Below are 12613 nucleotides of genomic sequence, written 5' to 3'. Positions count from 1 at the left end.
CTAACAAAGACCTAAACATGTAGCACTGAGATCTGGGTTGCGACGGATTCTCTGTTTCTCACCAAGTAGTGTACTGAAGTATAGGCCTATCTTTGAGGTTTGCAGTAATCTCTCAGATGCTAAAGGAGCTAGTGAGGTAGCTCAGTGTAAGGGTGTGGATAGTACCTTGGTCGTGGCCTGTCTTAAGAAAAATTAAAGTGCATTTTGAGTTGCTAGTACATTGACAGTTCCCGATTAAGAAGTGACAGCTAAGAATTTTGAGTTTCTTGTGAAGACCTGGCCTCAGATTCCAGGTGATACATATAAAAGCAGAAATGACATACCTGTGCACCTTTGGGATTTTTGCAGCTTGCAGGCAAGTGCAACACTGGTTTTTGTGTTTTAAGTGTTAGCTCACCTGCTGTAAATTACTCACCTGTCCACTTGTTTGTGGCAGACACTTAGGAAATTTTGGTTAGCTGTATATTAGAAAGCCATCATAATTATGTTGAACTTCAGGATTAATTCCTCTTGTAGAGCAGTGATTTACTGATCAGTGAGCTGCGAGAACAGCAGGATATTTTCAGCAGCTACAGGTACAACTTTGTATATTTCTGTTACTTTAAAATTGGGTATTTACTGAAGAGGAATACGGTATTCATAATGTACAGTGTTAAGTGTCTAAGCCATCCTGAAATACCATCCAAAAGTACAGCCTGTTAAGTTTGGGAACTTTATGTTCTCCTTAACTTCCTAATCAGAAGATTCCTTCATTTAACTTCCTGAGAATAAGGAATTTGGGCTCCTGAAGTTAGATGTGCTGGATTATCATCAGCTGAAGTACACAGTGCAAATACCTCACTTTCCTCTCCAGAAGAGAATGTGCCGTAATTTAGTGCAACACTGCAGAGCAGTCAGTATTTTGCAGTTTAGATTTGCCCATCCTTACTGGGTGAGTTCCAAAGGACAAATTTACAAACTTCTATACTCACTGGTCTCTTTTGTTACTTTGGAAGATAATACTAACGTTCTGTTCTTGCCAAAGAATACACACATTGCTCATCGGTATGATGAAGCATCTGGAATGTCTTTCCTCCAAATATAATATCAAGTGGTATCATGGTTGGTAGTAGTATATGAAATATTGTGTAGCTATAACAAAACATAAATTGCTACAACTTTTGCAGGATAACAGATAACTGCAATCTGTCCTGTACTGAATGTAAATCAGTCTATTGAAAAGTAGTGCTAAAAGCATATATAACTGACTGTCAGTAGTTTACTGAACATTGAAAAATGCAAATACTTTTCTGTCAGTGGATTTCTGCAAGTATTGGGAGATTGCAAGACGTAATGAACAACAAGTTCCCTCTGTTGTGTAACTGCTGCTTGTAGAATGGTTCATTGTGGCCACCGGTAGCACTAGCTCAGAGATACAATCTCTACAAGCGAAGACCGAGGGGAGACCTTATTTATAAGTATCTAAAGGGTGAGTTGAAGGATGTTGAAGCTGGACTCTTTTCAGTGGTTTCCAGCGATAGGACAAGGGGCAACGGGCTCAAGCTGGAACATAGAAAGTTCCATTGAAATATGAGAAAAAACTTTACAGTGTGGGTGACAGAGCCCTGGAACAGGCTGCCCAGGGAGGTCGTGGAGTCCCCTTCTCTGGAGGTTTCCAAAACCCACCTGGATGCAGTCCTGAGTAATGTACTCTTGGTGTTCCTGCTTTAGCAGGAGAGTTGGACCAGATGATCTCTAGAGGTCCCTTCCAACTCTGACAATTCCATGATTCTGTGATACTTTGTGCTAGGAATGACTGTTGACTAGAATACATATGTTAACTCTGCATAAAGGCAGAAAGATACAGTTTTAATGTGTCCTTCATTCATTCTGTAGTGCCTATGATAGTGTGGATTGAGAAAATACTTTTTTTTTTTTTTATCAGCTGGGAGAGGCAGAAGTGGTAGAGGCTATAAAATGCCTTTTTTTTTTTTTTTTTAAGTTAAGATGACCTCTTCCATCACAGCTTTGCAGCTTTGAGATGTTAGAGAAAGACATTTTTGACCTAGCTGTTCTAGGTAATATACTGCATGCAGCAGTGACCTGGCCAGTGGGATTATGGGTCCCGTGTGAGAGAGAGACATTTTCTAATGATTCAGTGATGTTCAGTGCTCAATACTTCTCAGTATGGATATTTACCACGGAACTGCTAAACAGTGAGTGAAACTTACAGATCTGTCCATGTATATGCATGTATGGAGAGAAACAGAAGTACAGGTATCATTCCTTATGGGGCTAATTGACACCAAGTGTGCGTGAGATAATGGACGGGGGCATGAGGGTAAGAATTCCAGTGTATCAGGCCAGTAATGCAAACTGGATTCTTGTAGCAGCAGCTGTACTGTACAGTGAGAAGATGTTTAGGATAATTGTTGTGGCTGAAGCCATATTTTCTTATTTCCCTTTCCACAATTTGTGTGGCTCTACTGACTGAAGTCTCTTAAATTAAGAATGTGTGAGAGCAGGAGCAGCTGCAATCCAAGGATTACTTCTTGCTCCTGCATCTTGTGCAAAACCCATTTATGCACAAGGAAGTAATGTGGAATTACTAAAGGTTCAGTAAGCCCACAGCTGATGTTCTTGTAATGCTTTGCACAAGGGCAGTCTTCCATGGTGTCATGGGGACAATTGAGTAAAGGAGACTGATTTTTGTGGTGTAGTTGAGAGATGCGTTGAAGTGATCATATGCTTTTGTCTAATAACTCATAGCTTTCATTTTTTTTGCACATAGAACAGTGTTATATTCATCTTCAGTATACCTACAGAGAGGTTTCTCCGAGCTAAATGGTAAATGGTGTAAGATAAAATTGCAGCTATGCTAACTTGTTAAGTGTTGCACCACTTGCAGGTGGATCTTCCATATGAGAGTACTTTTTGGACCATCCTACCTTGTGATACCTACCTATGTTCCAGTCTAATGGGGGTTTACAGCTGGGGAACTCTGTGTTTAATTGGCATAAAGCACAACTGCAGAGAGTATCTTTTTGTCCCTATTATGGGCATTTTAACACTTCTAAATCATGTATCATATCTAATGGTGTTTCTCTGTGGCGCTGGCAGTGGTTTTTGATATATTTGCATGCAGGCAGTTGTCCCAGGAGGTGGATCTAATCCATGGTCACTTATTTATGTACTTTCTGGCAGTTTGACTATGTCTTCCAGCTGCATGCCTCTTAGCAGTTTGCACTTGGGACTACCACTCAGGGAAAGCTGCAAGAACCTCTTTCATGGCTAACATGAAGTATTGCATGAGCCAGGGGCACAACCATTTCACTTGTGTTTGTGCCTGGACATCTTTAATTGCTTAAAGAGTTTATTTACATAGTTACAGGGTTTTTTAAGTAATTGAGCAATGACAAATGCAACTAGAAACAGCATTTGCCCCAGGAGGCTTTCAGATTAAAAGACAAAAATCTAGCCAAGAAGCCTAGTTACAGATGTGGAAGGTGGATGTTTTACATCAAAAGAGGACTGGTGGTGTGCATGCTGTAGCTGCTGTAGAAAATATGTGTATGAAGAGAAGTGGAGAATAGGACACAGCTGGCACCTGTTGCAGTTCACAGAGATGGCAAGTAAGGTGGCCGGTGGGAAAGAAATGGAAGTGGTAAGATGTGTGCTGCTGACGTGGCTCATCAAAACGTAAGAGAAAACAGTATGTGTATGTAAGAACTGTGTTTCACAGATCATCAAAGGCCCTGAAATCAATTATGTGAGAAATGCCCGATTCTCTTGTCCTTAGGACAGCTTTACTGTAGCTCCTCTGCTTCCCTCTTACTCGGTGCTCATATTGCATTCCACACTGTCTTACAGAGTGGAAGTTGCCTTTGACTCTTAGGCAATTCATGGCAATGGAAAGACCAAAGGACCAAATCAAGATTCTTGACAGCAATTTTCACCAGAAGTGCTTGATCTGAATTTTGCAGCATGTATCATCTTGGAGAAAGGTTCACTCAATATGGGATTCACCAGTGTTGTCTGTATTCCTAACACACAGGGTTCTCTGATACCCAGTATTCTTCTCCTTGAATCTTTGGGCAGTTCCTCTATTTCATGTCACGGGCTGAAATTTTTGTCAGTGGCTGTTTACCAGTGTAGAAGATCAGGTATTTTGTTGGTATTTATAGGAAAAGGTTGGGGGCGTGGGCTTGGGCACTACTTAAAAGTTACATTCATCACGTTAACAGGCAAATTTTGGTAGTCAACCAGGCTAGTGCTATGGCTATTATTATGCCAGTTCTGGACACTTGGGTGCATCTTTTCATTGATGGTGATGTTGTGTTACTGAGCCATGTCGTCTCCCAGTGCAAGGGGTGCATACGATTTTACCCTTGGCAGCTTATGTTTGGGAAGTGAGCTGGCCACTGGCATGTGACTTTCCTTTTTTTTTTTTTTTAATTAAGTGTGTCTTGAAGTGTTTCCTAACCTGCTCCTTCTCCACCAAGGGTAAGTCTTCCTTGTCCTAGACTATCCCACTGAACTCATCTGTCACTGGCATGACTGCTGAAAGCTGGTCATGCCAGTAAAGACAAGGGCTGAGACTGAGACACAGAGGTCATGCCCTCACTTTTCTATATAATTAGGTGCTTGGAGAGCATGAACAGCCGGTTCTTGCAAATCAGAGCTGTTGATCTTTAAGAAAGATGCAAACCATTGGTGCGAGCCAAGAATAATTTCCTGGGGCTTGACCAGCTGTGCTGGCTTTATTTGCAAGCAGATTTTATGCAGTAGGAGGAACAATCTCTTTGGTAATGCTGGTCAGGAGAGTAAGCTGTACTCAACATTAGTCTCTAAGGCCTCTCCCTGCTTCTTAGCGGGTTTAGATTTGGAAGTCAGTATTAATCATCAGTTCATATTTCTTGCAACCGTTGCCTCTCAGATAGTGAGGAGTGCTAATGGTTAGAAAATCCTGACTTTATCAAGGACTTACGGTTTAATGCTTTGGCAGTATTTTCTTCCCTTATTGCACAGGTAGGAGTGCAAAATTTATCTTTTTTTACATGATATTTCAAAAATTCTATTTACTGAATTGTAATGCAAGTATATTGAGAAGAGAGATGTTCTGATGTAACTTCTTTCAGAGGCATCAATGTGGCATTGTAGGAGCATAAAATGCCAGAACATTAAAACCTTAAACTATTAAAAAGGAAAAATTTGAAGACAGATTAACAGGAAAACACCCCCATTTTTAAAATCAAAACAAAAACATTTTCCTTAAGTTGCCTAAAAATCAACCCGTTTTCATGGATTATTTCCACCAATACCTTCTGAGGGAAAACAACTGTCAAAAATGGGTGTCTCTTTATATTAAAACTTGGGTTGACGTTATGATAGCACAGACTACTCTTGGCAGGGTTTTGAAGACAGATACTGGTGTAGACATTGGGTTTCTGAAGCCAGCGAGGAACTTGTGACCTTCAATCAATTTTCAGTTTCCTTCCTAGAATCCTTGCTTTTCAGGCTTATGTTTGAGTGCACTAGAAGGTCTGCGTTTCCTGTTGCCTAAGGAAAAGAATGACTGTACTGCATATGAGTACTGTGTTATTTATTTCAGCCTTGTAAAGCATCCTGCAGATTTTGCACCTGACTTTTTGTTGCTTGGATGGCCAGAGTAATTTGCAGACCTGCATGTTGTACCCCGAGCAATAGGGGTACGGATAGTTTGATGCTGAGCTGATCTATAGCAGCACTGCCTTCTGAGTAATCTTATTGTGAGCTCGTTCGTTTCAATGTTTGAAATATCATCGCTCTAAATAATAATAATTTTTTGTGTGAGTCAATCTCAGTTCATCAAGAGCTAGTTACGATTGGATTAAATGGACTAAAGCGTTGCAAATTGCTGTCATCTGGATGTTCTGTGCGTCAAAACTAATACCACAGTGCACTTAAGACAATTTTTCTCGTCTCTATTCCTTATCCTTGCCATTAGGGTGAAGAATTTGCTGCTCTTCATTGTGAATATGGGAAGCAGTCACTTAGGCATGTGAATCCTGTATCTCCCTGGGAATTATCATGTGCTGATTTTTCATGTCCCAGGATGTGTCACTCTGTGAGGAACGTTTCCCAGCTGGACGCACTTAGTGCGAAGAACAGGCGAAAGTCAAGACTAAACTGGTAGAAGGAGTAGCATCCGTTCATACTCTTGCAGTTCTGGCTTGGTTAATATAACCTTGGTTTTGCCTATTTAGTATCAAATTCTGCCTTTCCTGACTTGTGTTTTGTCTCTCCCATTTACAGTGCAAGCAAAGACATGGCTTCTGGAGTATGTTGTAGTTTTGCTGGATTGGTGTATTTTTTCAAGTGAAATAATAGCTACTACTTAATGCCGAAGCCACTTTGTTGTTCTGGTAGTCACTATCCAGATTATTGCAGGTATGGCAAAGGGCCAGTGAAAAGGTTCCTTACTCCCCGTGAGATCACTAATCTGCTTGTTTCTAAGTATTATTGCTGGAGAGGTAATATCGCACTGCCTAATTAGCGTGAGGTAAAAGCCCAAGATAACGGGAGCAAGCAAGGACTGACTGCATTTGTGGTTGTTAAACGCCCTCAACTTTTCACCAGAAGATGGCAGCAGGCTGATGTCGCTCACCAGCAGTTCTGCTGCTGGTCGCTGTGTAAACGTGGAGGTAGATCACAGAGAGAAACCGGGCACCGCAAGGCGTTGCGTGTCAAGCAGTTCTGTGGGTTTGTAGGTCTGCCTGGCTGCTGGCCTGCAAGTCCTGGCCATTGTTCAGTGATGTGCTTTCATTTGACAGCCTTTCAAGGGCATTTATTTTGGAAGAAAAATCAAAGCAGGTAGAGCTGTTGCTTAAACAAGTTTGGATTTGTTTCATATTGCCTTTCAGTTCAGGAAAATGTTTCATTCTGTTCCTAGAATTAATTTTCCTGGCAATAAACTTCAGTTAAATTTGAATGCACGTTTTCTGTGACAGAGACAGCAAAAGTGGAGAAAGGACTGGAACTGATATTGTCTGATGCAGAAAGAGTTCTTGTTTTCAATGAAAAGCCTATCTAGATATTGTTTAAAAATGTGGAGTTCAGCAGCTCTTGCAGATGTTTTGTGGTATCTTTAGTGGAAAATAAGCTATGTTATCCAGAGAAACAAAGATTTTTTTACTCTGTAGCCATAAATTAATCTTCAACATGTATAGCATGTTAACAAGTACAAAACATTAGATACACTTACCTTACACTTACACTTTTCTTACTGATGTGGAAACTCAAATTCCCCCTTAATGGTGTCATTAATTCTAAATTCCCCACCTGGAGTACTGTGTCCAGCTTTGGAGTCCTCAACACAGGAAGGACATGGACCTGTCGGAACAGGTCCAGCAGAGGGCCATGAGGATGATCAGGGGGATGGAGCACCTCTGCTACAAGGGCAGGCTGAGAGAGCTGGGGTTGTTCAGCCTGGAGAAGAGAAGGTTCCAGGGAGACCTTACAGCGGCCTTTCAATATCTGAAGGGAGCTACAGGAGAGCTGGAGAGGGACTCTTTGTCAGGAAGTGTAGTGACAGGACAAGGGGCAGCTGTTTTAAATTGGAAGAGGGGAGATTTAGATTAGATACCAGAAAGAAATTCTTTACTGTGAGGGTGGTGAGACACTGGAACAGGTTGCCCAGGGAAGCTATGGATGTCCCATCCCTGGAAGTGTTCAAGGCCAGGCTGGATGGGGCTTTGAGCAGCCTGGTCTAGTGGGAGGTGTCCCTGCCCATGGCAGGGGGGTTGGAACTCAATGATCTTTAAGGCCCTTTCCAACCCAAATCATTCTATGATTCTACAACTTATGAATTTTCTATTTTCAGTGCATTCAAATATTGCAGAACAAGTTCACCATTGGCAAAAACCTTCTTCTGAAGAATGTAAGGAGAGCAAAAAGTGGGTGTTTTTCTTAGATGAGACGTAAAGCACCAAATCCAGCCAGTGTGATCCATTGCACCATGGCTTGTTAGAACTTAATGCTGAACCTTCAGGTTTTCCTACATGTCTGAGGCTGAGTTCCTTTAAGGTGGGCGATATGGGCAGACACATAAGAAGAGTTCACTTGGCCTCAGGTCCCCTGGGCTTGCCCAGACCCAGTTGTTAGCTATCAAAGACAAAATACAGACTGGGTCCAAGATGCCACAGTCTAAATATTGCATGCTGTTGCCACTTATTCCCACATGCTGATTCCTAATCCACATCCATAACAGTGATCTGCCTGCTGCTGTTTTTAATGACCTGTTTACAGCAACACACACTGTCAGTTCCAAAACAAACAAGCAAAAGTAAAAGATCCAAATTCTTTGAAGCTGTGGCTCTCAAGTGAGTCTTCAGCTGTGGAAAATTTGGTGTTTGGTTGTGTAAGTTGAGCTATACCATACTCCACGTTGACAACAGAGGGCTGGACTGATCTGCTGCAGGCCAGTGTTTCCTCGCTATTGAATGCCTCATTTTGCACCAGAAAACTTCAAATTCCATATTTTGAGAGTGGCCTTTCCAGTCATATTTATGAAAAAGGAAGCACAATGTCGTTATCAAAATAATTCTTTCAATTTGCAAGCTGGCAGAAGTTCATTAATTTGTGACTTTTGGTTAGTGTAAGATTTGCACTTGCATTCCTGGTAAACACCACCATTGGAGACTTTTAAGACTGTCTGATGACCAGCTTTGTACAACCCAAAAAGCCAGGAATGAAGGATGTCACATTTCAAACATTAATTTATATTCTTATTATAAATCTTATTGTGCACACTACTTAGCATTGCAAGGCTGCACATGGACATACTTTCAATCTGCTTCATTTGGCTTTTAGAGGGACTGAGTACCTCAGGCTAGCGAGGTATCATGAGTTCATGTACCTGCAAGTTAATGCAGTAGTATAAGGGGGCTTTAACATGACATAGACACCGCATGTATTTTGTCAGTTTGCCTAGTTATATAATTAAATTGATCACTAAAAGTAAAATCCAGATCTCCATGAAGAAGTGGCTGTTCTTCTTAGTACTTTGACAGCACTTCTTCCTTTTCCCACACTTCTCTCTTCCTATTGAAGCTCTCTATCCTTTTACCTCTGAGGGCTTTCCGTAATTCCTTCCAGTTCATTGGTATCTCTCTACACTGTCCCCTTGACTAAGGCCAGATAGTGCCTTTATTGTCTTCCTGTGTGATTTCTCCCATCCTTCCTCTAAGCACATTTGCTCCTTCTGGTTTGAAGTGTTCCTCTTTGCTGCTTCCAGCCCCCAGCATCTTTCTCACATCGCTCCATGTGTCCGAGAGCTTTGCTCTCAACTTGCAGCTTTTTCCCTCCACATACCTAACATCTGTAGAGAATTTTCTGACGGGAAACCTGCAGGAACTGTGTTTGCAACATAAACAAGGTGTAGCCTCTCTGACATCCTAGTTGTCTGTCAAAAAGGCTGGAGGAATTCCTCACTTTGCTCACAAATCATTTATACACTCACAGCCTGCTTCTTCAAAATGGAAAAATCCTGGAGAAAAGCCCCTTCATGTTTTCTAGCATTTCCAGAAAATGCTTTGAAAATATCAGTGTTTTTGTCAGTTTATATTGTGTATAAAGCATTGTGTCAACAAGAAGGTATTATTTTACGCTCTGCAGTCAGCCTAGGGATTTGATCAGGAATGTATGTAAACTGCACTAAGACATCCTGAATTTAAATTATGCATTTTTCTGCACAGAAATGATTGTATGGGAAGCAATTCTATAGATTAGGGAAAAGGAAAGTGTAGCAATTAAAATTCCCATTGGTAGGTTATGCCTGTGATTTGGACAATTTGATAGATGCACATAGAAATAAGAAAGAACACAAAACTGTATGACCATTTTAGCATGATCTCATGCATTTCTGAAAGCCAGTCAATCTGGATGTTTAGAGAAGATGAAAGGGTGGTGAGCGTGGCTTCACCTTGGTAGGAACAATCCAGCCGACCCACCAGTTTTAAGTAAAAAACATTGATAATTTTTTGGTAAAAGCAGCTGTCATGGGAGAATTGGATGGGTTGGCTGCCAGAACAACCACGCTGCTCAACGAGATATAATCTAGAACTACTTTACTATGCAGAATAGGTATAGCACGTGGATACTGATTTCTGAGGCTTCTTAGTGCTTTGTGCTGCATCCAAGGACCCCATCCCTTCAGTGTGGTGCAGAGTGACAGCACAGACCTCAGGGCAGAGGACACACTTCTAAAAAAAAATCAAGTCAGTGGAAAAAAGAAAAAAAAAGAGATAGTATCTTCAATATTGTTTGGCTTTTGCTTAGAGGGTCCTATGATGAACCCACTATTAATAGGTCCAATTTAATATCCACCATGTGTATCGGTTTGCAGAAAGCGAGACTGCTCAAAGTTCTCACCAGAAACGTGTGGTTTTTCCATAGTTGAGTTAACAATCTACCCAAAGTATAGATATGGAAGCTACTCTTAGTTACTGCTAGTTATTGTTTTCGTAGCATGACACAATGTTAAGCAAGAAAATCTGTTGATGATTCAGGATCCAGTTCAAACTTACAACTAGTAAAAGTTTGGCAAAACAGAGATGAATATACAAAAGGCTTTTTACTATAGGAAAGGATGGACTAAGAAATTAATCTCTCTCTAAAAGGGCTGATTGTGTTATTATTTTTTAACACTGGAAATATGAAAGCCCGTCACCTATCAGCAGTGAAAAATGACTGTGCATTTTTCCATTTCCAGAAATGGAGAGCTCTGAAAAATTTCAGGATTCCTGACAGCTTCCTCATGGCTGGAATTCTTTTATGCAGGGAATAGTTCAATAGGAAACTTAAATTTTTCCTGATGTATAACTTATTCCATTTGACTTTTTTCCCATTTAAAGGTTTTTTATGGCTTAAGAACTTCCATCTTGGCAAAGCAAGATGGCTGCATCATTTAACCGTCAAAATTTGCCTGCAATTCTCTAAGCTAGATGGACTCCTAGAGCAATTTATGATCTTTCCATCATATTTTATATTGTAAGACTGTATCACCATGTTACTAACCAGACTTTTCCATAGCACTTCAAATCGTACATTTAGTACAAAAGCAGAAATAGTGGAAAATTGCCTTTCCTTTTTCATGGGGAATGACAAATTTAATGTAGGAGTGAGGGAGTTGTTGGTAAATCTCTTCTCCCTTTTGCTCTCTTGGCTTGTACCATGCGTAGTGTATTAGAAATCACATAGATCATAGCAAGCAGATGTTGGAGACCTTCTGGCAAAGTTCTATCAGCACTTGTCTTATGCTTCCTGAAAGCTGGAGCAGTTGGTGAAAACATGCTTTTGGAAATCGTTTTGCAGAAGCCTTCATTTTTACTGCAGCACCAGGTTCAGGTCCTGTTAAAAGCACACAGGACCTTATTTCCCTCTCAAGTACTCCTGGTGTACACCAGTTTAAATCTACTGACTGCAGAGGAACAGCTTCTCATTTTTTCTCATTTTTCACTGGTGTAAAATGAAATTATCTGTAGAAGGTATTACTCCAAGTTCTCTGAATCTGTAGCAGCTTTTAAAATCCTCTTCTCTCAAAAAAAAATGTCTGTTTGCCCTAAAACCAATGGAAATATGTTCCCATTTTTTGTAATACAGGGATTAATTGATGGAGTTATTTTGCAAAAAAATTATTATTCCAGATCTTATTTGCATTTGAGGACACTGGGCCGTGGTCCTTAAATTTACAAATTGCACAGCATCCCACTGCTCCATCAGGTGAACCATCCAAGCTTACAGAATATGCATTCTGTAAAAAAAAAACAACAGGTGAGATTCTGGGAGGAATTAGAGATTGCTGGGCAGAGAATTTCTTCTTCCTATAAAAGATCTCTGTGAGAGAGGAAAGAGTGGGATGTATGAGCCGAAGGAAGGGACTCAGGCTGCCACCATGATGTAGTGAAACTCTATGGAATCACAGGATCATATAATGTCTCAAGTTGGAAGGAACCATGAGGATCATTGAGTCCAACTCCCTGCTCCTCTCAGGACTAACAAACTAAATCATATGACTAAGAGCACTGCTTAAACTCTGATAGATTTGGTGCTGTCACCACTTCCTGGGGGACCCTGTTCCAGTGACCGACAACCCTCTCAGTGAAGAACCTTGAGAAAATTGTTAGATAGCTTTCAGTTTTCATGGATGTTTTATCTCTATTATTTCTGTACTTTTTTTCTTCCCATCACTCAGCTGGACTGTACTTTCCTTCATCTGTGTATGTGCAGCAAACTATTAGCTATTCCAGCAATTAGTAAAAGTCTAACAGATATTTCTATCTAGGACTGAAGTCATCAACATTTGAATTAACTCTACATTTTCTTAAACCTTTGTGATGCTTAGATAGCCAAGATGTTGCCACAGCTCCCTAATATATAGAGGTCAAACATGACACCTGTATCCAAAGTGAAAGTCCAGGGGAGTTTAGAATTGGGAGGCTTGGATGGAGGGATTTGCTTTTGCTTCACGCTTGTTAAAGAACAGTCTTTACACTGAAGATCTCACATGTTTACAAGTACTGATACAGAATAAAGTTTGGCTCCTTCGTGAGGATGCATTTTTTCTATTTTTTTGGCATAGCATTGCCACAGCCTG

General features: G+C 40.7%; 1 protein-coding gene across 1 annotated transcript in view; it reads left to right on the top strand.

The window, feature by feature from the left end:
• The window catches only part of SAXO1 (stabilizer of axonemal microtubules 1), a 30008-nt gene that overhangs the window by 1257 nt on the left and 16138 nt on the right, over nt 1–12613 (top strand). The window lies entirely within an intron of this gene.

This window comes from Calidris pugnax, unplaced genomic scaffold, assembly GCF_001431845.1.
Source record: "Calidris pugnax isolate Ruff unplaced genomic scaffold, ASM143184v1 scaffold208, whole genome shotgun sequence".
Taxonomy (NCBI): Eukaryota; Metazoa; Chordata; class Aves; order Charadriiformes; family Scolopacidae; genus Calidris; species Calidris pugnax.
The sequence above is the reverse complement of the archived record's forward strand: the minus strand, read 5'-3'. Positions and strand labels throughout refer to the sequence as shown.